General features: G+C 39.1%; 1 protein-coding gene across 2 annotated transcripts in view; it reads left to right on the forward strand.

The window, feature by feature from the left end:
* Window positions 1-26,558, forward strand: part of GAREM1 (GRB2 associated regulator of MAPK1 subtype 1) — a 209,143-nt gene that overhangs the window by 103,722 nt on the left and 78,863 nt on the right. The window contains exon 1 of one of the 2 annotated variants that reach the window (XM_079943354.1): window positions 19,625-20,863. The exons of the other annotated variant lie outside the window; for it this stretch is intronic. The gene's annotated coding sequence lies outside the window, so the exon portion shown is untranslated. Of the gene's footprint in view, window positions 1-19,624; window positions 20,864-26,558 lie in introns of those variants that run through there. 2 annotated transcript variants of the gene reach the window in all.

Here is a 26,558-nt window from a genome sequence, read left to right on the forward strand (position 1 = left end):
CTAATCAACTCCACATTGAGATAAAGGCTGTAAATGAAAAGGTCAACGTGTCTTCAGAGCTAAAAAGGAAGAGCTACTTTAGATTCAGTTCAGGAAAAACCTTTTTGAGGAAATGACTTGTGAGCTGAAACCTGAATGATACGTTAGGAAAAAAAAGAGTATGGCCGGCACAGGGAACAGAGTGTGCAAAGGCCTTGAGGCAAGATACATGCTCTTTGTGTGAAAGAAATTCACAGAGGGTCAGTGTCCCTAGAGCTCAGAAAGGAAGGAGTAAGGTAGCACAGCACTGAACCCCCAAGGCAGGGGGGACCACGTGGCCAGGACCCAAAACTCCATTAGGGTTTTTATTTTAAAATCATACATACAACAGAAGCCATTAGGGAAAGGTTTTAACAGCAAAACCATAAGTCTTGAATCTTCAGAATATCGTCACAGTAATGGTTCTCTTAGGAGGTAGCTTTCACACCTTACTGGAGACTTCTGGCTTAGTCATATAAACCCGGGTTCAAATCCTGGTTTTGCTCTTTGCTAGCCATATGGCCTGGGGTATATGGCTTAATTCGGTGAACCTCAGTTCCTTACTTGTAAAATTGACATGGTAATACCGTATACCATAGTGGAGATCAAAAGACATATATAAGGCACTTGTACAATAGCTGACATCCAATAAGTTCTCAATATGTGGTGGTAGTGGGAATAGTAGTTGTCATCTTTGTCATCTTTGTCATCTTTGTTGTTGTTGTTATGTTTTTGAGGAATTTAAACAAGTATAAGTGGGCAGAGGAGCAGAGTAGTAAATAAACTGGCCATTAAATAGGAAAGAGATAAATAGAAGAGCATGTTCTACGAATCAAAGGAAGGAGTCCCCAGAATTACATTTATGTAATTGTGATTGGAAAACTCAAAAAGCCCAGCAGTAAAATTTGAATAATTTCACTCTTTTTCCTAGTTGGCGTTTTTCCTTTGTAGAATTATAAAGTTAAACAGCTTGTAAGAGTTTAGAAAGCAAACGTGGGAGATTAATATGAATGGTCATGAGACATATTCGAAAATCCCTGGTCTGTCGTTATCAGTGCATTTTGAATTAGTCATTTTCTCAAGGAAAAGATTTTGGAGACTAACTTTTTTTTGAAATAGGAAAGAATTGCTAACCTGACCTGCTTCATGGTGATTCATTCTTTTCCCATTTTGCCCCTTAAAACAAACCAAGAAGCCAGATGTTTGGTTGCCTAAGATGAAAGCCGTTTCCTTAGAAATTCTGAATGAAAGGAAAGTGCTTCTCTAGAATGGCAAGGTCTGTTTGGAGGTAATCACGACCTGATTCAGGCAGTAGAATGTGGTTCTAAGAATGTTGCTCGTAGCAACAGAGTACTTGAAGATATGTTCATTTTCTAAAATAAGCCTTCTCTAATAACAAGTGTGTATGGAATTTTCCTGAACTCTATTGAATGTTCTTTTTTTCAACAATTGTGTAGACCTAAATCATATTCAGTTTGGTCCGCTTATAATTTTTTTATTACTTCTGTTTGCTTAAAAAGCCTCCATGTCTTCTATGGAATATTTCTTTACCTGCTAACACACTCTTCTTTGTTCTGTCTGTGAACGTAGATCAAACTTAAGGGTGTTAAAGTTATTAGGAAAAAATCCCTTCATTCCCCTATATTTATAAATATCAGGATGAAACCAGTAATTTTTAGTTGTCATTATTTAAGAAGATAAAAATAAAATAAGAAATTTCCAATGTGTTTGTATGTTTGTTGAATTTTTTCCCCCACCTCTTGTTAGTGACTGAAACATTGAGTTGTGAAGTTCTGAAATGCAAGTGGAAAGCTAGTAATTTTCCACTTTCCTTCCTGTTCTTGATTTCTTAAAGTAAAATATTGATATATGAATAATTATCATAAACAGAAATCCAGATAAAACAGCCATATCTAAAATGTATCTATTCCAAAGATACAAAATAAGAAAATTTTGTTTACTTATCTAAGTATACAATTCTAGGTAGTGTTATTTTGTTCTTCATCATAAGCTTCTTGTTTTGAGAGTCTTTTTAAAAAGGAATTAGATATAGATTTGTAAAATTGTATACCTGCTAGGTAGTTTTGGAAAAAACGTAGAATACCATCATTAGAGATGAGCTCTTCAATACAGATAATGATCTTAGGACTGTTTTCTCTTGAAGTTTTTTTCCTTCTGTCTCTGCTCCAAATTTTCATTCTTTTAATGCCCTATAAAGTCAATTTGTTTGTGGAGTTTTCTGGAACAGAGTCCAGTGACACAGTGATCTCTATGGTAAATTTATCATCAGGCAAACACACTAGCTTTTTCTGTCACTCACTCTTCACTTACCTTGCCCATGACATCTGCTTTCTCACAAAATATTTATTTAAACACGGTAAAGAGTAAAACACTGGAGGGAAGTCATAGGACTAGAATTCTAACTGCTGCTCTGCTCTGTTACCTCAAGCGAATCATTTAACCTCTCTGGGCCAAGTTTAATCAGTGAATCAAGGGAGTTGGCCTTTGCTCTGTGGTCTCTTCTAGCCCGTTCTGGGGTGATCAAAATGTCAATCCTGCTTTTGTGGAGGTTTAGAGAGAGTTATAGCTTGTTTCTCTCTTAGCTAAATGTGTTGTTAAAGTTTTAAATTTGCATTGTAGATAGAAAAGAAACAAGTTCTTATGTGCAGGTAGTGCTGGCGATTTTTAGAGTTAATTTTGGATTCTCCCAGATGAAAACTAAATTCTTCTAGCCATAGCTATCTCTCCTTTGCCTTAACGTTCACTTAGTAATGTAACAAATATTTGTTGACCTAATGTGCTGGGTACCAGGCACTCTTTTAGGCACTGAAATAGAATATATTGTATACTATAGTTGTCTCAAACTTGGCACATATATGTATTTTAATGTTTTTCTTTCATGCTTTCAGATGAAGCTATTAACATTTAGAAGTGCACACAAAATCTGTGAAACTCTTTCACATAATCCTTTGCTAATATTGTTTTGTTTGTATTGTTAAATAATATTTTCACGGGCTTCCCTGGTGGCGCAGTGGTTGAGAGTCCGCCTGCCGGTGCAGGGGACACAGGTTCGTGCCCCGGTCCGGGAAGATCCCACATGCCGTGGAGCGGCTAGGCCCGTGAGCCATGGCCACTGAGCCTGCACGTCCGGAGCCTGTGCTCCGCAACGGGAGAGGCCACAACAGTGAGAGGCCCACGTAACGCAAAAAAATAATAATAAAATAAAAAAAATAATAATATTTTCACCACTAAGAGGAATTTCAATGTAAGGTACACAAAACATAAACATGAAGCAGAAACAACCTCTGGTACTAAATTATTACTTTATTTTTACTGTATCTTGATAGTGCTAATGAATTTGTTGGTTTAGATTATCAAGATGATTTATGCCTCATGTATGTTGTCTGTGGTTCTTTGGCTTCCCTAATTAATATTTATCAGTTTCTTAACATAGACCCATCTAAGACATCTTGTATGAGTCATTATATTATTTGTAATGATTCATTTCTAACTAGTCAGTTTACTAATAGAAGACTTTATAATCTTTGTAATGACAAAACTTTGTTTCTTGACTTCTGAGAGTTTTAGTTCTCCCTTATTCCCCCTATCCATTTCCCCCTCCTCCTTTCTTCACAAGTTCCACTACTTCCCCTTCCCTATATTAACTCCCCCAGCTCTGTAATAGTTCTAAATCAGAAAAGTCCAGGTTCCATTAATAAGTATTTCCACATAGTCATAGGACAGCATGGAATCACAATCAGAAGGCATCTTATAATCCACTTGCCAAAGATGGTGTGATTTCAGTGTAGTCAAAGTGATTAAATAGTCATGTCTTAGGGACTTCCCTGGTGATGCAGTGGTTAAGAATCTACCTGCCAGTGCAGGGGACACAGTTCAATCCCTGGTCCGGGAAGATCCCACTTGCCGCAGAGCAGCTAAGCCTGTGCGCCACAACTACTGAGCCTGCGCTCTAGAGCCTGTGAGCCACAACTACTGAAGCCCACACACCTAGAGCCCATGCTCCGCAACAAGAGAAACCACCACAATGAGAAGCCCGTGCACCTCAACGAAGAGTAGCCCCCACTTGCCGCAACTAGAGAAAGCCTGTGCACAGCAATGAAGACCCAACGCAGCCAAAACTAAATAAATAAAGTAGATAAATTTATTTTAAAAAAATAGTCATGTCCTAGACAAGTTTCTAGAAACATACAGCCCACAAAAACTGAATCAAGAAGAAACAGAATAGACCAGTCACTAGAACTGAAATAGAATCTGTAATTTTCAAAACTCCCTACAAACAAAAGTCCAGGACCAAATGGCTTCACTGGGGAATTCTGCCAAACATGCAAAGAAGATCTTCTGTGGATCCTTCTCAAACTCTTCCAGAAGATTAAAGAGGAAGGAATCTCCCAAAGTCATTCTATGAAGCCACTGTTACCCTGATACAAAACCAGACCAAGACAGTACCAAAAAAGAAAATTACAGGCCAATAACTGATGAATATAGATACAAAAATCCTCAACAAAACATTAGCAAACCAAATCCAACAATACATAAAAAGGATCACACACCATGATCCAGTTGGATTCATCCCAGGGTCATTAGGATGGTTCATCATATGCAAATCAATCAGTGTGATACACTACATCAATAAAAGAAAAGACAAAAACCACATGATCATCTCAGTAGATTCAGAAAAAGCATTTGATAAAATTCAACATTCATTCATGATAAAAACTCTCACCAAATAAAAATCTCAACATAATAAAAGACATTTTTGACAAACCCACAGCCAATATACTACTCAACAATGAAAACCTGCAAACCTTCCCACTAAATTCTGGAATAAGACAAGGATGCCCAATCTCACCACTTCTCTTCAAAGTAGTATTGGAAGTCCTAGCCACAGCAGTCAGACAAGAAAAAGAAGTAAAAGGTATCCAAATTGGAAGAGAAGAGGTAAAATTGTCACTATATGCAGATGACATGATACTATATATAGAAAACTCTAAGGACTCCACACAAAAACTACTAGATCTAATAAATGAATTCAGCAGAGTAGGAGGATATAAGATTAACATTCAGAAATTGGTTGCATTCCTTTACACTAACAATGAAATATCAGAAAGGGAATGTAAAAAGACAATACCTTTTAAAATTACACACCCCAAAAATAAAATACCTAGGAATAAACCTGACCAAGGAGGAGAAAGGCTTACGCTGAGAACTATAAAACATTAATAAAGGAAATAAAAGGGGATTCAAAGAAATGGGAAGATATCCCATGCTCTTGGATTGGAAGAATTAACATTGTTAAAGTGGCCATACTACGCAAAGCAATCTACAGATTTAATGTGCTCCCTATCAAAATGCCTATGACATTTTTCACAGAACTAGAACAAATAATCCAAAAATTTATATGGAACCATAAAAGACACAGAATTGCTAGAGCAATCCTGAGGAAAAAAACCAAAGCAGGAGGCATAACTCTCCGAGACTTCAGACAATACTGCAAAGCTACAGTAATCAAAACAGTGTGGTATTGGTACAAAAACAGGCATACAGATCCATAGAACAGAATAGAGAGTCCAGAAATAAACCCACACACCTATGGTCAATTAGTCTTCAACAAAGGAGGCAAGAATATAAAATGGGAAAAAGTCTCTTCAGCAAGTGGTGCTGGGAAAGTTGGACAGCTACATGTAAATCAATGACGTTAGAATACACCCTGTAACCATGCACAAAAATAAACTCAAAATGGCTTAAAGACTTAAACATAAGACAGGATACCATAAAACTCGTAGAGGAGAGCATAGGCAAACCATTCTCTGACATAAACCGTCCCAGTGTTTTCTTAGATCAGTCTCGCAAGGCAATAAAAATAAAACCAAAAATAAACAAATGGGACCTAATCAAACTTACAAGCTTTTGTTGAGAAAAGGAAACCATTAAAAAAAAAACCAAAAAGACAGCCTATGGAGTGGGAAAAAATATTTGCAAATGATGCAACAGACAAGGGCTTAATCTCCAAAATATACAAACAACTTATACGACTCAACAACAACAAAAAACAAACAACCCAATCGAAAAATGGGCAGAAGACCTAAATAGAAATCTCTCCAAAGAAGACATACAGATGGGCAAGAGACACATGGAAAGATGCTCAGCGTCACTAATTATTAGAGAAATGCAAATCAAAAGTACAATGAGGTATCACTTCACACCAATCAGAATGGCCATCATTAAAAAGTCTACAAATAGCAAATGCTGGAGAGGATGTGGAGGAAAGGGAACCCTCCTACACTGTTGGTGGGAATTTAAACTGGTACAGCCACTATGGAAAACAGTATAGAGGTTCCTTAAAAAACTAAAAATAGAATTACCATATGATCTAGCAATCCCATTCCTGGGAATATACCCAGACAAAACTATAATTCAAAAAGATACATGCACCCCTAGGTTCATAGCAGCACTGTTCACAATAGCCAAAACATGGAAACAACCTAAATGTCCATTGACAGATGAATGGATAAAGAAGATGTGGTATGTATATGCAATGGAATACTACTCAGCCATAAAAAAGAATGAAATAATGCCATATGCAGAAAAATGGATGCAACTAGAGATTATCATACTAAGTGAAGTAAGTCAGAAAGAGAAAGACAAATATCATATGATTTCATTTATATGTGGAATCTGAAATATGGTACAAATGAACCTATCTACAAAATAGAAACAGTCTCATAGACATAGAGAACAGACATGTGGTTGCCAAGGGGAAGTGGGGGAGGGAGAGGGATGGACTGGGAATTTGGGGTTGGTAGATACAAACTATTACATTTAGGATGGACAAACAACAAGGTCCTAATGAATAGCCCAGGGAGCTATATTGAATCTCCTTTGATAAACCATAATGGAAAAGAATATTTAAAAAATGTCTCTATGTGTATAATTCAGTCACTTTGCTATACAGCGGAGATTGGCACAACATTGTAAAACAACTGTACTTCAATTAGAAAAACAAAAGATATTTTTGACAAACCCACAGCCAATATAATACTCAACAGTGAAAAGCTGAAAACCTTCCCACTAAATTCTGGAGCAAGACAAGGATGCCCAATCTCACCACTTCTATTCAACATAGTATTGGAAGTCCTAGCCACAGCAATTGGACAAGAAAAAAAATAAAAGGTATCCAGATTGAAAGGGAAGAGGTAAAATTTGTCATTATATGCAGATGACATGATACTCTATATAGAAAACCCTAAAGACTCCACACAAAAACTATTAGAATTGATAAACAAAATCAGCAAGGTAGCAGGATACAGGATTAATGTACAGAAATCTGCTACATTTCTTTACACTAACAATAAAATATCAGAAAGAAAAAGTTAAAAATACCTTTTAAAATCTCATCCAAAAAAATAAAATACCTAGGAATAAACCTGACCAAGGAAATAAAAGACTTATATGCTGAGAACTGTAAAACATTGATAAAGGAAATAGATGATTCAAAGAAATGAAAAGATATTCCCATGCTTTTGGGTTGGAAGAATTAATATTAAAATGGCCATACTACCCAAAGCAATCTACAGATTTAATGGGATCCCTGTCAAATTACCCATGACGTTTTTCACAGAACTAGAACAAATAATCTTAAAATTTATATGGAACCACAAAAGACCCAGAACTGCCAAAGCAATCCTGAAGAAAAAGAACAGAGCTGGAGGCATAACCCTCTCAGACTTTAGGCAATACTACAAAGCTACAGTAATCAAAACAATGTCCTATTGGCAAAAAAACAGACATATGGATCGATGGAACAGAATAGAGAGCCCAGAAATAAACCCACACACCTACAGTCAATTAATCTTCAACAAAGAAGGCAAGGATATACAATGGAGAAAAGACAGTGTCTTCAGCAAGTGGTGTTGGGAAAGCTAGGCAGCTGCATATAAATCAGTGAAGTTAGAATACACCCTCACACCATAAACAGAAATAAACTCAAAATGGCTTAAAGATTTAAATATAAGACATGACACCATAGAACTCCTAGAAGAGAACATAGCCAAAACATTATCTGACTTAAATCATAGCAATACTTTCTTAGATCAGTCTCCCAAGATAAAAGAAATAAAAGCAAAAATAAACAAATGGGAACTAATCAAACTTAAAAGCTTTTGCACAAGAAAGGAAACCATAAGCAAAATGAAAGATAACCTACAGACTGGGAGAAGATATTTGCAAATGATGCAACTGACAAGGAATTAAATTCTGAAATATACAAACAGCTCATACAACTCATATCAGAAAAACAACCCAATCAAAAATGGGCAGAAGACCTAGACATTTCTCGAAAGAAGACATGTAGATGGCCAATAAGCACATGAAAAGATGCTCAACATCACTAATTATTAGAGAAATGCAAACCAAAACTACAATGAGGTATCACCTCACACCAGTCAGAATGGCCATCATCAAAAAGTCTACAAATAGGACTTCCCTGGTGGCACAGTGGTTAAGAATCCGCCTGCCAATGCAGGGGACACGGGTTCGAGCCTTGGTCCAGGAAGATCCCACATGCCGCGGAGCAACTAAGCCCGTGTGTCACAACTACTGAGCCTGCGCTCTAGAACCCACGAGCCACAACAACTGAGCCCACATGGCACAACTACTGAAGCCCACGCGCCTAGAGCTCGTGCTCTGCAACAAAGAGAAGCCACCACAATGAGAAGCCCGCACACCGCAACGAAGAGCAGCCCCTGCTCACCGCAACTAGAGAAGGCCCACGCGCAACAACAAAGACGCAACACAGCCAAAAATAAATATATTTTTAAAGAAGTCTACAAATAATAAATGCTGGAGAGAGTGTGGAGAAAAGGGAACCCTCCTGTACTGTTAGTGGGAATGTAAATTGGTGCAGTCACTATGGGGAACAGTATGGAGGTTCCTTAAAAAACTAAAAATAGAATTACTGTATGATCCAGCAATGCCACTCCTGTGCATATATCCAGAAAAGATGGAAACTATAGTTTTTTTGTTGTTTTGGGGTTTTTTTTTTTTGCGGTACACGGGCCTCTCACTGCTGTGGCCTCTCCCATTGTGGAGCACAGGCTCCGGACACGCAGGCTCAGCGGCCATGGCTCACGGGACCAGCCGCTCCGTGGCATGTGGGATCCTGAAAAAACTTTTATTGAGAAAACTTTTATTGAAAAAACTAAATGCTTTCGATTCTATTAGCATCTGATTGGAACTTGTTTGTGCATTTCTTTATATCCAGGACATTTAAAAATATTAATTTAACATAAATGGAATAAAAATCAGTGAAAAAAGATGTACATATAGGGTCTCATTCTAAATAAAAAATCAGTATAGCTTTTATTTCCATATTAACATCTGACTCTTCTAAAAACTCAGTGCTCTGTCAGAAGCAACAGATGATCTAGTTGGCATATGGAAATTTATAATTGAAAGATTTAGTGTGAGTTGGTCTTCTATTAATAAAAGAAATAATTGAACTCATTTGCTTTGTTATTTACATTCTGAGTCCCTTCGTGGTCTGAATTTATACCACGTACATATTAGCAGCAATTCCCAAAGGGAAGTAATTGAGAGCTCCTCTATCCCATGGTCACAGCTAGAGAGTTTCTTCTACAGATCCCAAATCAACGTGGAATTCTCCATCCTCCACTCTCATCCTTCTAAACCCGTTTTCCATGGAGACTTTTGCCTTCCCTCATAATCACAGATGCTCACAGGTCTGGTCTTTTTAATCCTGGGGAAAGAGAAAGTGGATGCACAGAAAGGAGGGAGGTAAACTCTCGCTCGTATCAGTCCTCACTAGCCTACCCCTAGACCCTGCCCCCCTCCTCTTTCTAGTAGGTTGGCCAAAAAGTTCCTTCGGGTTTTTCGTACTGGAAAAGCCCGAAGGAACTTTTTGGCCAGCCAGTATTTCACTTTCTTCTCCATCTCACCTCCCTACCCCTTGCCAACTCCTCCCATGCTCCCATTCAGCTTGTCATCCCCAAATGCCTGATTCTGCCCCTCATCTCCTGAAAATGCGGTTTCTTAGAGGCTACTGCCCAGCCTTGCCTTATGGAACATATACCCCCAAATCCTCTAACAGTGACTGGCACTGGCAGAGTTCTGGGCCCACAGTGAGAAGGACAGCATTCCCTGCTCTCAGACCAGCATGGCAGCGCAAGAAGACGCACCCCAGGCCAACCCTAAATCAGCGTTCTGTAGAACTCCTGGCCCTGTCTCAGTACTGTTATGTGTTAAATCAGGTTTTGTGTGCTGATCTGGCAGCTTAATCCCCAATTTTCATCTTGTTTCTCTGGGAAGATGTCAAAGTTTTGAAGAACTGATTAGTAAATGAACTTTTGGAATAACCATACATTTGTAATTTGGTGCCTGCCTGTTTCTGATAAGAGGGTATCCTGCAGCTGCTCAAAAGGGCTTTGTTTGGCATGGGGGTTGAGAAGGAAAAGAGTTACCGGTTTTGCTTTAAACATTGAGAATTTTTGGCTCTAAAAGCACTTTTTAATCATTTTAATTTGTATTTTTCCGTTTAAATTTGGGCATTTTAGACGTGATGCGTTTGCACAAACATGTATTTCAGACACACAGAATTCCATAAATCTGCATATCAACAGCTGTGTACCTACACTGAAGAAAAGATTCCCTTTCACAGGCATTTCTTTACGGCCTAGAAACTGGTATTTTAATCCATCTTTTCAAAGAATGTACTGAGAATTTTAATGTAGGGTAGCTGGTCAGACTTGAACTGTGGCATCGAGTCATGCCGAGCAAAATTTGGGTTTTTAGATTAGTGATGTTTTCTGTTCAAGTAAAAGGCCTGGAAAAAAAAAAAAAGAGAAGGTATTGCTTTAGAAACACATCCATTTTCATTTTTCAGGATGTTACCTAGAATGTTTATTAACCAGGTTTCCAGGACATTGAATGTTTAAGGTCATCCTTGAACCTAATTATCTCTACACTTCTCAAGGTTAAACTCACGGCTAAATGAAGCAAGGTTAAACTCATGGCTAAATGAAGCGTATATTCGTGAACTTGGTTGAATTGTGTGAAACTTGTGTCATGCAGTCCCTTTAATCCCCACTGTAAAGCTTTTCTTGCAAAATGTCTGAACCTTTATTAATGTATTATTTATATCAGAGTTGAATTAGGACCAAGAACTGTAATTGTTGTTCTCCTGCTTATATCAATAATTTTACATAAGTCTTCTCTACTGATAAATTTGAGTCAGATTAATGAGTAATAAATCTAAAGATAACCTTTTCAAACCATTGGAGAGCCAAGAAAGTGAATATATAATTGTGATTAAAAGGGATATATGACTAAGGCACTCAAATGCATTTCATGTGGTGCCTGAGTACTCCTTTCTGGCTTAACACAATTGAATGAAAATTACTTCCTAGTTATATTAAAATAGTGTCATTGATTACTTTAAACTCTCTTTTTTTTAATGATGTAAGGAAATACAACAGTGCACTATAAAATTTAAACTTGAGGGGACAGAAGTACCAGAAGTTTAACTAAAAGACTAAGAAATTAAGATACAGGTTTCTAGAAAAATGCTGTGTCAGCTTTCTCATAAACTCTTTTGCTAATGTTTGCTCTCTTTCCAGTTAAAAATAGGGGTACCATTCAAAACCAAAGTACATTTATCAAAAAAGTAGGAACTTATCTAATAAATCACAATTTTATTGAAACATCATGCTTTACATTCCTGATAGACCATAAAACTTAATGTGGAACAGAAATGTAAAACCTTGACCAGTGGGGTTTTATGCGTATTTTGAAACTAGAAGGCCATCACTTGGTTTGCTTCTCCAGTATGAACTTTGATGTTTTTAAAACTCACATTACCTTTTTATTGTATAAAGTAGAAATGAAAACTCTTCAATGTATAGTTTGCTAAAATAAAGGACAAACATCCAAATAAGAACTTTAAGAAGTGATTCACGAACTATGAGTTTATTTGACATTTAAAGCTATTTTTAAAACTACATTTAAAAACTCTCTTCACATTTCTTAGAGAGAAGGGGTCTTATCTTTAGTTTGAAGTAGTAACAGCTAGACCTCATGTATTGGCAGGAATATTGACATCCACAAGTTTGAGTAGAAATGTTTATTCTTCCTTATACCAAATTTAAATGTCTTTGGGTCCATACTTAATATCTTAAAGACCCTGACTTAAAGCAGTTGGGGCAAGAAGGTACTAATATTAGCCAAAAATCCTAATCAGGGTAGTTCTGTTGAATTTGAACTGTTATGGGTTATTTTATTCTTACTTTCTGAATTGTAAAGTGGTTATATTACTTTCATAAATAGGCTTTTTTTAAGTCTCTGTGTGTATGTATATTTAGAGAGGAGAGACACTCTGAATGACTCATTCTGAAGGAGGGGGGGGTCAGTTTTAAACTTTTCAAATAGCTTCCTTTTCTCCTTTTCCCATTTCTTTACTGAAACTTACCAGTTACTGTACATAAAAAGTGTTCCCTTTCTTTTAACTATCTCTACTGGTTGCCAAGGTGTAAATCAGAAAGCCCAAGTTTTCTGTCTCCCACTTCATAAACAAGACTCAGTTCTGCTTCAGACACTTGGAGCCCTGCCAAAGTTGTCGTGATGATGTCAGTTTACCAAGAATGTTCACATTTCTCATGCTGTGTTCCACATTCCCTGGACTCGAGCAAATGTCCTTTTAGAGCTCATTGAAGTTTTAGGGTTGGATTAAAAAAGCATGCCTTGTTTTCAATACTTCATGCTACCTTTTCAAATCAAGGATCCATTTTTAACACCATGACGGTTTACAAGCCCATGATCCATTTTGTATTTGTTGGTTAAGAAAATACAGAATGACCAAAAGTTTATCAGGTGGTGAAACCAATAAGATTTGCTAGTTTAGTAAATTGAAATTGTATTAATTTAGTATTCCCTCATTCATCAACTGCTTATTTCATATCTATATTTATAATCCAGTATATTTATTTTAATATAGTTCTTGATTTTCAAATTTTTACAAATAACAATGGCCTCTACCTGTATTTGGAAAGACATAGGTAGGCGTTACTCAGTGTACAGAATTCTTAGATCTCTTACAGTACTTCTTAGTTCTTGGCTAGATTGGAAATCACTGTGCTGTAGGTGGTTATTTCTAGTTATTTAATAAGTGATTTTGGCCTGTAAGCCATAAACATTAGAAAAACCTGACAATTTTAAAAGATTATTTAGAGAAATGGCTGCATTTGAAGGGAGTAGTTTAACTTTATATATACCTGTCCTGGTAAACTTTATGGAGAAGTTATGAGGACCATGAAAATTTCAGTCCTTCCAACATTTAAAATGTGTGTAAGTTCAGTTTTATGATAACGAAGGTTTAAAATAAAATCTGTTCTATTTTATATCTACTACATTTGGGCAGTTTATGTGTTGGAAAATGGACTAAATATGATAAATTCTGTGAAATATATTTGTCCTCAGACAGAATTCTTTGTACACACCAAACAGATGATGTTTACATGGATTTCTTGCAGTTAATGTTCATTAATGACCTAATTAGCCGAAAAAATAAAGTACCAGCTAATAGTTATTTATACTGTAAATATATTTGATTCTTTTTATATCCTATTTGAGTGGGTAAATTACATATTTACAAAGTGGAAAGGAGGATTTTCCTTAATATTCATGTTTAAATTGAACTCTGGTTGACTTTCTAGGCTGAGGTCGCACGTTGCCTACTTTTCATTTCGTTTATGGTAATGTGAAGTATGGATAGTTTTCTTGTCATCACCCAGTTTTGATTCATTCAAAAGAATGGAACTTCTTGAGACAGATCCACTAGCCAAATCTAAGACAAGTATTGTTAATCACAGGCAAAACCCTGGCCCTCTGCCTCTCTTTCTCATCAAGCAGCATAATGTAGCCTTTTGATAATTTCTAGAGCATTTCCTCGTGGCTTTTTACGAAAGTTTCAAAACAGGTTTAAACTAGGCAAATTAAAATCTAGTTTGAATTCAGAGATTTTTAAACCTCTATTTTAAGAAATAATTGCAGATTCCAAAAGTAGTTTTCAAATTAGCAAGGAGGCCTCAACCAGTGTTTCCTTCCTGTGGTAGAACTCCCTGTCATGTTCTCTGGAATGTCAGGAGTGAATTTGCAGAGCTAGAATGTCCTACTGGGTCAGACTTCCAGATCCTACCTTCCTGGAAGTTAATTCATGACAGTGATAGATCACAATTAGTGAATTTTTTCAGGCATGTTTATGTAATGGAACATTGTCGAGGTCATCAGACTAAGGAAGTAGTTACCTGGCATGAAAGGAGCACCAGGATAAGTGTCTGCTAGCCCCAGTTTCGGTTGTGCTGTTTTCAAGATCACTGTTACCGCTCTAGGGACAGAACCTCTCTCATAAACCCTGTTGTACTCCTTTTTCCATTGTACTCATTTCCAATTTTATCCATTGCACAAAATACATAAATAAATAAATAAATATATATATATATATATATATATATTTTTGTGTGTGTGTGTGTCATGTGGGCCTCTCAGTGTTGTGGCCTCTCCTTTTGCGGAGCACAGACTCCGGACGTGCAGGCTCAGCAGCCATGGCTCACGGGCCCAGCCGCTCCGCGGCATGTGGGATCTTCCCAGACCGGGGCACGAACCTGTGTCCCCTGCATCGGCAGGTGGACTCTCAACCACTGCGCCACCAGGGAAGCCCCATAAATATTTTTTTAATTGACATCCATTTGGTCTTTTCCTGTGATTTCAGTTAAAGTAGTTGTTTGTTTTGTGCATCCTATGGCATTTTCTAAAGAAGAAAATAGTTCCTCTCTTCCAGAAGTCCCTTCGAATTGACCCAAACTCATCCCCTATTATCCAGTGAGTACAGTTGCCTCCGTTCACCTTTGAAAATATTGCTTTTCTAAATTTGGTTCCATTTCACATTTCTCTTGTCTCCTTACTTCCGCCATGAGCTCCCTTTTGTTTCTTTGTTCACAAGCAGCCACCTGGAGTCCTGAGAGGGTCTTGCTGCACAAGGACAGGAGGCTAGTTCCTTGGTCGCGGAGCAGTGCTTTCCACAGGCCAGAACCGCACTATGTGTGTTGGTTCGTTGTTTTTAATGTTCTTGCTACTAAACTTTAATCTTTTATTCTCTCAACAATTTCTTTTTATCTTGAATCGTCTTAAGGTCGCTTCTTTTTTTTTTATTCTTGGATGCACACTGCTAGCAGTCTGGAGACACAGTGTATGCATAGTTACATAAATTAAAGGCCTCAAACCTGGCTCTCGTAGCGGGCGTTTATATGCAGACTTCTCCAGATTCTCTCCAAACAGAAATGTAGCGTGAACGAAGCCAAGACCAGATTGAGCTGAACTAACTGAATTGAGATGGTGCTGACACCCTGTCTCTTCCCTTCTCTTTAACCCGGTGATGACCTCCTTCCCTTTTGGGGGAAGTGCTTTTCAGACCTGCCGCCTTCTGCAAAGCTTGTTGTCCCCTGCAGTTCAACTCTGCTTTATCAACATTCTTCTAATGTTAAGTTTGTGTTTGGGGAACCTCGGTGAAAGTTCTTGAATCATATTCTGTTAAGTTCTCTAAAATCCAGTGATACCATGTCTCTTTACTTTTCAACATCTGAAACACAACCAGGGAGTAATCAGTCAATCATTTCTCTGATTCCCATAACATTAATGCACTAAAAAAAATAAACAGAACAATAAACGATTTGTTCTCCTGACCCCAAAGGAAAGCCCAAACTCTTTGGGTGTATTGGAATTTTATTTTTATATGTGATCTGAAACAAAAGAACCATCAACCAGGACTTGGACACATTTTCATGTACTAAGTTACCTCTAACAATATCTATCACTTTCTAAGAGGATTTGCTTTATATTGATGAAATGTATGCAGAATACTTAAAGGAATTCTCATAAAAGGATGGTCCAATTGTATTGGGAGTTTGTTTTTGTAGATCTAAACCAGTTAAGGTCAATGATGTTATTTTCCATAAGGGGGCCTCTGTCTGTTGTTAATTTAAAATTCTATACTCGCTTGACTTAGCTTCTTCAGTTATGTTTAAATTATGCAGTATGTTGATATTGATATGATTTTCAGCTTTTGGTAAACGTTGCAATTTATGTGGGGACTCCCAGACTTTAACCCAACACAGAGTTAAAATGAAACCAACCCAGAGTATACTATAAAGTAGACAGTATAACCGTAGTGGAAAGGACATCTAACATTTAGACCAATTCTGTGCTTGTTGCCAGTTTCACCAAATTAGCATTGCCTTATCAAGGTTGTAGTGAGAAGACGTGCTAAAAGCTTTCCTATTTTTGTAGTCTATTTTAAGAACTCAGTATTGATTAAAATGGAATTAATATGTCCTTTATCTTTTTTCATATCATAATTTTTTGTTCTAGTTTATCACTGAATGATATTTCTAATTAGCAGTTGAAAATTTTGCTAAATTTTAGTGTTGGTTTAGATTTCAAAAATTAAATGAGATGAATGTGATTGCTGGAGAGGACTTCCCATGCTGTGGTAGTAATACTGGATTCCTAACAATGGTCTTCTAGTACATAGACATTTCACTTATTTGTAGTCATTTTAACCTTGTCCAAATGCCATGACTTTGTAATTAATCTGTCCCTGGATAATCAAGAGTTGACTGGGGCTCCCCTGGTGGCGCAGTGGTTGAGAGTCCGCCTGCCGATGCAGGGGACATGGGCTCGCCCCGGTCCGGGAGGATACCACATGCCGCGGAGCGGCTGGGCCCGTGAGCCATGGCCGCTGAGCCTGTGCGTCCGGAGCCTGTGCTCCGCAACGGGAGAGGCCACAACAGTGAGAGGCCCGCATACCGCAAAAAAAAAAAAAAAAAAGAGACAGTTGACTGTACTCTGTGCCTGTGTTTGACTTGCTCATACGTTTTACTTTTCTCGTTTGCTTATAGACTATAGACTGTTTTATTGTAGACTATTCATTAGCTGTCTGATCTGTTACTTCAGTATTACAAATTTAAATATAAGTATGCATGTGTTTTATCATCTGGTAATGTCTTACTTTGAAAATGGTTTTTGTATCAGTAATCCTTAAGCTTAATTTTTACCAGCATAATTTAATTTCCCAAAACTTATTCAAATAATTAGGCATTTCTAGATATAGTAAATTGCTGTTTACTCAGCATAGTGAGTAGTTACTTTTTTCCCCACTTAGTGTGATTAGACATAATCATTGATAATTTCTGTGAAGAAGCTAGCAGTATGGGACCAGGTTTCAACAAAAATGTAGCCTTTTCAATCTAAGTCCAGTTGGATGTCTGGGTCCAAAAATAGATCATATGCAAAAGAGACAGGCTGACGGTTGGGGTCTGGAGGTGGGACAAGGGAGGCAGCACAGTTGTGTGAGTGTAATGCAGAGGTGGTATTAACACCACTTACCAAGCTGGGCATTTCCAAGACTTCCTCCAGGGTGGATGTGAGAAGACCAGAGTAGGATGCACGCAGGCCCCTGGAGGTCTGAACCTTAGCAGAAACAGAACAGAATTGATACAAAGACTGCCAGTGTGACCAGGAGGGGTCACACGGTGACACACACTCCCCACCCTGGCCTGGCCCCACCCAAGTGCTTGGGTTGGAAGGGAATCAGACACCAGCCCTGTGTATTCAAGCATTGGGCGGAAGAGCTGGGAGTGGGAGGTGCCTGTGAATATCCTGGACTGCTGCCCTTGGCAGGCTGCTAGGGAGTGGGTGGCTTGCTGACACTTGGACATACATTCTAACTGCTCAGATGGCTCTAGACAGTGCTAAAGATGGCAACCACTGTTTCCTATGAAGATGAGTAAATGCTTGTTAGGTAAATGGTAATCTGTTACACTAAAATATATAATAATCTGGAACATATCAGATTGATTATATGAAGTACAGGTTTTGCTTTGTTTTCTTTTAACCAGCTTGTTTTTAAAGTGCTCATGTGAAAAATTCTAAAATTCATATGGAACCACAAAGGACTGTACAAAGCTAAATCAAGCTTGAGAAGGAAGAACAAAGCTGGAGGCATCACAATTCCTGATTTCAAAATATATTACAAGGCTACAGTAATTAAAACAGTATGGTACTGGCATAAAGATAGACATATAAACCAATGGAACAGAATAAAGAGCCTAGAAATAAACCCATGCATATACAATCAACTGACCTTTGACAAGAGTGCTAAGAATACACAATAGGAAAAGGATAGTTACTTCAATAAATGGTGCTGGGAAAACTAGATACCCGCATGCAAATAAATGAAATTGCATCCTTATATTACACTATACACAAAATTCAACTCAAAGTGGATTAAAGGCTTAAACATAAGACCTGAAACTATAAATCTTCTAGGAAAAAAACATAGAGGAAGAGCTTCTGGACATTGGTCTTGTCAATGGTTTCATTGATATGACACTAAAAGAACAACAAAGGCAAAAATAGACAAGTGGGACTACATCAAATTTAAAAGCTTCAACACAGCAAAGGAAACCATCAGCAGAGTGAAAAGGCAACCTACGGAATGGAGGAAAATATTTGCAAATCATATATCAGATATGGGGTTAATTTCCAAAATATGCCAAGGATAAGGAACTCCTACAACTCCATAGCAAAAAACCTGATTTTAAAATGGGCTAAATACTTGAATAGGCATTTCTCCAAAGAAGAAATATAAATGTCCAACAGGTATATGAGCAGATAGTGTCACTCATCTTTAGAGAAATACAAATCAAAACCACAGTTAGAAATCACCTCATACCTGCTAGAATTGCTGTTATCAAGAAAATAATAGACAGGTGTTGGTGAGGATGTAGAGAAATTGGAACCTTGCAGAATATTGATGGGAGTGCAAAATGGTACAGCTGCTATGGAAAACAGTATGGAGATTCCTCAAAAAATTAAAAATAGAACTACCATATGATCTAGCGATCTCACTTCTGTGTATTTATCCAAAAGAATTGAGATCAGGATTTTGAAGAGATACTAGCATGCCAGTGTTCATTGCAATATTCACAATAGGCAAGATTTGGAAACAACCTAAATGTCCATTGACAGATGAATGTATAAAGAAAATGTGGTCTCATATGCCCAAGGATTGCAGTAGGCTCCTAAGCTTCTCCCCTCTACCCCTCCCTGCCCCACCCTATCCTTATCCTCCATTTGGGAGCCAGAGTGTGAGAATCTTTTTAAAATACAGTTGGGGTGGACTTCCCTGGCGGGTCCAGTGGTTAAGACTGCACTTGGGTTCGATCCCTGGTCAGGGAACTACGATCCCACATGCTGCACGGCATGGCCAAAAAATATAAAATAAAATAAAATAAAATACAGTTGGGGTCAGGGGTGCCAGCTATCCACGGAGTGGAAAATCCACGTGTAACTTTATAGTCAGCCCTTCCTATCCGATGTTCTGCAGATTCAACCAACCGCGGATGCTGTAGTATGTATTTATTGAAAAACAATCCATGTATTAGTGGGCCCATGCATTTCAGACCTGTGTTGTTCAAGGTCCACTGTACAAATCTGATTGCCTTACTGCCGTGTTAAACAAACTCAAGGGGCTTCTGTTTGCTTATAAGAGAAATATCAAAATTTCCCTTTTGCAGGAAACAAATTCCAATATATGTCTATTTTCTTTTATCTAGTTGATTTTACATATTTGAGCACAGAGAAACCTACACAAGGATATGTAAAACACTTTACATCAGTCCTTAACGGAGTAGGGTCGGAGGCAGGGCCGACTTGTGGCCTTAGCATGGTGGCTAAGAGCCGGACTGTAGGACTAGACTGCTTGGGTCCACATCCAGCACGGACTTGCTAACTCTGTGGCCTTGGGCAGGTAACTTAAACTTCTTTGTATTGTAGGGTTAATAGTAGCATGAAAGCATTTGGCAGGTGCCTAGCACCTAGTAAGAACTCTGTGTTTTCCTCTGTTAATTAACAGTTAATTAATTTTTCTCTCTATTGTTGAGTTGCTATAATAAAAATGCTTTACTTTTACAACACATAAATTTAGAAGAAAGTTTTAAAGAAAAGGGGGAAAAGAGATCCAAGGATATCTGGGGGCAGTTCTTACTATTGCCTGCAAAGCACTGTATGACAGGCCCCTGTCTATTAGTAACTTCATCTTACGCTACTTTTCTTTCCTTCGCTCGTCTTGACCCCAGTCACCCCAGTCTTCTCATTTCCTGCAGCCTGACCTCTGCTCATCTTTCAGGTCTCAGGTCAGAGTGATTTCTCAGGAAGTCCTTTTATTGGCCCCTTAGACAAGGCCAGATCCCCTTGACCTCATAGAACTTTTTTTTTTTTTAAACAGCATTTATCCAAGTTGTAATTACATATTTCTTTGAGTGTTTGTTTAGTGATTGACACCCCATCAGTTGACGAGAACCTCTGAGAGGCTAAGACTGTCCATATCACCCACCATTCTATCCCCCGTGCCTAGCACAGCAATTGCCAAACTGAGAAGGAAAGGGGTGTTTCAGAAAACCCACCAGGTCGGTGTGGGGAGCCCCTAGGCTCTATGAGGACCTGGCAGCAGTGACACTGGAAGGGAGGGGAGCTGCTGCATTTTTAAGGGTATTGTCATTTCTGCCAAGAATTTTTAGTTGCATCCAGATATCTTGGAGCCCCCAAAGATAGCTCCTCAAGCATTTTTTTATTTCAGAAGTTTTTCTTAGAGGCCTGCAGAGAAACTCTTACGTACAGAAATGTGAATCCTGCCCTCCGAGATCTGCCTGCAGCACTAGGACAGTGTTTTCACCTAGTAGGTGTGCAGGAATCATAGCAGGTATGCTTCTTGAACCATCATCATGGGCTACAGGACCAGCATTCACATCAGCAGCTGGTATGGAAGCAAAGGACTTAATAAATTTTCATGGTTTAGTGTTAAATAAAATTAAGAAGGGTGAAGCCCAGTATGTTAGTCAGGCTTCTCCAGAGAAACAGAACCAATAAGGGGGGGGGGGGTGTAAAATAGAGATTGGTTGGTTGATTGATTGTAAGAAATTGGTTCATGCAGTTGTGGAGGCTGGCAAGTCCAAAAGCTGGAGGCTGGAGGCCCACGGAGGAGCTGCCATTTGCTTCCAAAGGCAGATGGCTGGCAGAATCCCCCTTCTTTGGAAAACCTCAGTCTAATTTCTCAAGGGATTGCGTGAGGCCCACCCGCATCACGGAGGGCAATCTGCTTTACTCAGTCTGTTGATTTAACTGTTAATCCCATCCCCAAAAATGCCTTCACAGAAATATCTAGAATAGTGTTTGACCAACCATCTGGGAACCGTGCCTGAGCCAAGTTGACACACACACGATCAACCATCATACCCAGTAAGCTGCCCTTGCCTGTGCTGTTAACCTGCTCCAGGAAAGCTCTGAAGTGCTGCAGGTCTATAGAAGACAGCCTCTGCGTGAGGTTCAGATTCTAGTCCGATCATCTAGAGCTTATATGTAAGGTGCCCAGAATATCCAAAAGAACCTTAAAGAACCAGAGGTCTTTGTTACTTACATAAAGTTCAGGAGCTTTGCTGTTGTTTTAGAGGTATTTAAGCATCATGGTTTCCTTGTTTTGTTTTGTAGTTTGCATTGCCTTTCAAAAACAAAGTGCATGCACTCACCCCCAGAAATCAGCATCTCATGTTTTTTTCCCATTTTATAGTTGAGGAAATATATTAGCTTTTATGCCAGATTGATGGCCATTAAGTGGCTGGGTTGAACCTCGGTCTTCTCATTTTATGTTGAGCCTTTCCCCTCTTTCCCTAACCCCTTGTTCCATAACATCTCATTTCTAAAGGAGGAGGGAGGGGAAAAGAGAGAGTGTATGAATGAATATGAAAATGAATATTTACAGAACTCCTACCTGAATTCAGTATAGGAGAAATAAAAAATTTTACCAGATTATATGCTTGCCTTGACCTCTCTGGGGCTGTGGCTCCTTCAAGCCAGAGGAATTTAGGTTTGCTGTCCATTCCTTTCTAGTTCTACATTATGGGTGACTATATTTATGGACAAATAAATATTGAAACTCTAAAGAAATCACCTTCACTCTCTGGGTCACATTCCCTACTACCCTGTAGCATTTAAGAGTGTTTTCACAGTCATCACGTCTGCCAGGTTTGGGTCTTGTGTTATGCCTCCTTCCAGTTTGTTTGGTTAGTTAGCTAATGTGTTTTGCATTCAACCAAGGAAATTCAAAATACTGTCTCCAAGAGAGCCAGCTAGAGTAGAAGTGCTGTCCAACTTGAGAGTGGTAGGCCGGCTGAGTTCTCTGGGTGATGATTGAGCAAACCACCCGCTAATTTTAGGCTGGGAAAGGATGGGGCACAAATTGAGTTTTCAGTAGAAAAATAACGTCCTGCTAAGACGTCCTATAACCTTGGAAGTATCTTCTGGCTCTCTAGCTCTTGGCCATTTTGAAGCTTCATATCCCTACTCATTATCGGATTAAGTGTAGTGAAGACTTCAGTTTTGAAACTGTAACTTTCTGCCTTAGATCACCTGGATCTGAAAGGTCACGAAAGCGAAGCTTGTCCTTCTTTCCTATGACTAATGTAGGTGGGAAGCAGTGGGCCTCAGGCACCCATAAGTGGATAAGCTGAGCAGTAGCACGCAGGGCTACAGAATTTTCCTGCATTACCACTTTCAAGCTTGTATACCAGATACTGAATTGTAGTGCAAAATGTGTATTAATTGCCCGTACTTATAGACATATTGTAACTTTTCAAAAAATTTTATTGTGAACACCATCTGCCTTGGCTTGTGTGGATGAAGTTTAAGTTTATAGCCAAAGCTCCATTTGGTCCTGCACAACAAAATTGCATATGGCTTTGTTAGTCCCAATTCTGACATCTCTTGGAGCTAAAAACAGTCCATTAAAAATAAAACATATGGGGCTTCCCTGGTGGCGCAGTGGTTGAGAGTCCGTCTGCTGATGCAGGGGACGCGGGTTCGTGCCCCGGTCCAGGAAGATCCCACATGCCGCGGAGCGGCTGGGCCCTTGAGCCATGGCCGCTGAACCTGCGCGTCCGGAGCCTGTGCTCCGCAACGCGAAAGGCCACAACAGTGAGAGGCCCGCGTACCGCAAAAAGAAAAAAAAAAAAATTAAAAAAAAAAACTATGTTTTCCAGGGATTGATTTCCTAGAGGCAGTGCAAAAGCATAATGTATCTTTGCCTTGAATATAGAGATGACATTTAATAGTTCCTAGTTTTGAACTTCCTAGATTATCTCACTGAATTTTCATGACAAATCTGTGCAGTAGGTAGAACAGTTGTTTTATAAAATAAGTGGAAACAGAGAAATAGTATTCACCTAAAGACCCCTGGACTGCATATTTTTAGCAATTCCCATTTTTGGTTGCCTACTTTGAGTCGAGGGACTGATTCTAGCTGGCTGTGTTACCTACATCTGCTAATATTATTTAATCCTCATAACAACCTGTGGAGTCGCTGGTAGGGTTCTCACTTTATAGACGAGGAGGGTAAGTTTCAGGAAGGTTAAATAATCTAAGGTCGTGTTGCTGGTCAGGTAGAGCTCTTCTGGTCTGAAGTCCATGCTTTTTCTAGCCTTCAAGCTTCACCTCATTACAGTGTTTAGATTGATGTCATTAAGTTCCGTGGCCGTTTATGACCCATATCTGATTTTTAGTTCATCAGAGCGTTTGAGTGGGGAATAGGTCAGAGCCAATGGAAATTTGACTTGTTGGATCCTATGGTTGCTGTATGCTAACTTTTATAGTAATAAAATGCTATATAAATCCCTGTGTTTGTGTTGCTTATGGCAATCAAGATGTTTCAACTAAAAAAAAAGTATATTGTCAGGGAATTAAGATACTTAAATTCAAGAAGTATTTATAGAGCACCAGTATTTGCTAGGTGCTGTGTGATTGGTACTTTCATGTCTAGTATTTAATATGATTTTTACAATGTTCCAGCAGGCCTTAATTATTGCTTGTTTGCAGATAAGGAAACCTAGCCTCAAAAAGAATAAAATACTTGGGGAAGGATACACAACTAGTAAGCAGAGCTAGAGATACACTGGGGTGTTTCGCTTCACGTCCATTACTTTTAGTCCAGTGTTAATGTTCACAGCTTCCAACATGCTCTGTTGCTACTGTGGTCACTCTGCCAGCTCTCAACCCACCATCAACACAACCCATTCCTTGTCATTTGCATACCCTCCCTTGTGAATTTCAGAAAATTTTGTGATCAACCCAGGAAGCATTTCCTGAATTGTAACTAAAATTGTCTATGGGAGATCATGCATCTAAAGAAGGTACTATATTATGCAGCCATTAGCATCTTGTTGAGGGACCTCTGCTTTTCGGAATTCATTTCACAGGAAGCAATGGAGTTATCTATCCATCATTTCTGAGAAATAAGACAAGTGATGGATACATGTAGTTCTAATCAGGACAACTCATTACATCTTCAGTGGGTGTTTAAGGAGACCTGAGGTAATTGAACATGGTAATTGTGTTGCTGTATCTGAAGGGTTTGACTGACACTTGTTTTGTTTTGCCTGAGCCCATAATTGCAGAAATATTCTCCCATGGTGATTAGTTCCCAATTTAAAATTGACTGTTTCGGGCTTCCCTGGTGGCACAGTGGTTAAGAATCCACCTGCCAGTGCGGGGGACGCGGGTCGAGCCCTGGTCTGGGAAGATCCCACATGCCGCGGAGAAACTAGGCCCATGCGCCATAACTACTGAGCCTGCGCTCTAGAGCCCACGAGCCACAACTACTGAGCCTGCGAGCCACAACTACTGAGCCCGTGCACCACAACTACTGAAGCCCGCCCACCTAGAGCCCATGCTTCACAACAAGAGAAGCCACCGCAATGAGAAGCCCGCGCACCCCAACAAAGAGTAGCCCCCGCTCGCTGCAAGTAGAGAAAGCCTGTGCGCAGCAACGAAGACCCAACACAGCCAAAAATAAATAAATTTAATAAATTTAAAAAAATAAAATTGACTTTCATTAAAGGTAACTCCATAATGAGACCAGTGAGGACCCAAGGTGTGTGCTTTAATGATAGTAATTCCCTCCTCACTTGCTGCTTGACCAAGTGCACAGAGAAGATGTAAGGCAAAGCCTTCCTCTTAAGTCCTGCTTGAATTGCAAGAAAAGAGGAGGTCGAATTACATTGCCTTTAAGGTCCCTTCCAGCGTTAGCATTCTGTGATTCTTTGGAATATTCACCAAATGGAAGTTCAAAAATTGATTCTGCTTTCACACTGAGAGGGAAGAATGCCCACAATTCAATACAAGATTAGAAGCTGCAGAGAGGAAATAGTTGTCTTGAGTGAGTTCTTTTATTGGAAATCAGCCTTGTACTACTGGACAGGAAATTAAGTGCTTGCCTGGGTCATTAATCATTGTGCCGATTTGAAAATTAGCAGTGGGGGGAGGTGGTTATATTTGAGGAGGAAGGAAGGAGTGGGTGGAAGGAGCGGTCCTGAAAGTTCCCCCTTCAGAGTGGGCATTAGCTGGAGAAGATAGAGTGATACCAACCACCCCCATCTGGTGCAGGTGTCTCCGCTATTTCTGCCAAGTCTCCTGATTGTTCCCACACATCTCCTACTCCAAACTCTCCCATCTCTGCCAAGAGGAGGGAAAGAGAAAGAATTCTGGGATTTTCACCGAGAAAAGGCAGAGAAGTGATCATCTAATGGGGGTCATATTTCTCTGTTTAGCTCAAGAGGGATATTACAAGGGAAGAAGATAAGATAGGGATAGCCATAGTTCTTGTCAAAGTTACATTGAAAAGAGACAAAAAGAAAAAAAATATGAGTAATAGGTTATATCATGTCAGGACAGCTTGTGTCCTTCAAAACAACTCCAACTTTTACTGTCTCTCTCCTCCCAAGTAGAACCGCACTCAGGAAATCGTCTGCTGCCACGTAAAGTTGGAGCTTTTTTCTTCTGTTACTTGGGCTAGAAAAGTATCAAGACCATCCTTGCTTTCCTTTTCCATCCTCCCTCCCGCCACCCCGGTATGTAACAGTTTTAGAGTGTTTGCACTTTTCTGTGTATTTTTCCTTTAAGGTGAGAGGTTTTGGTAAATAAAAACTTGGCAGCAGATTTTATTTCCACAAAAATAACAATTCTGACATCTCCGGGTATCATCTCTCTCAAAGGTGTTCCCAGGGGAGTTGAAATATACCACTGGACTTTCTCATCACTCATCAGAACTGCCTTGGAAATTGGCACCCCTTGCGGTCTGATTGACTAAGCCTTCTATAACACTCTCTCTTCTCCTAGGGATTTTTCTGATGGGAAAGTGGCTAAATTAGGTTGGGAGTCGAAGCATTTGGCTCGGTTACGGTTTGTGTGAGGCTTTGCTCTTTCTCTGTCTCCAGACACTTGCTTCTTTCTGACTGTAGTTTCACAGTGTTCCTAACTGCTGGGTGTTCAGTATGGTCCTTAGCGTCCCTGATGAATCCTGTCCTGAATCGTCCTTCTGAGCACTGCAGGGGCTGGCCTGCTTGGTGGTC

Source organism: Stenella coeruleoalba (genome assembly GCF_951394435.1).
Source record: "Stenella coeruleoalba genome assembly, chromosome: 14".
Lineage (NCBI taxonomy): Eukaryota > Metazoa > Chordata > Mammalia > Artiodactyla > Delphinidae > Stenella > Stenella coeruleoalba.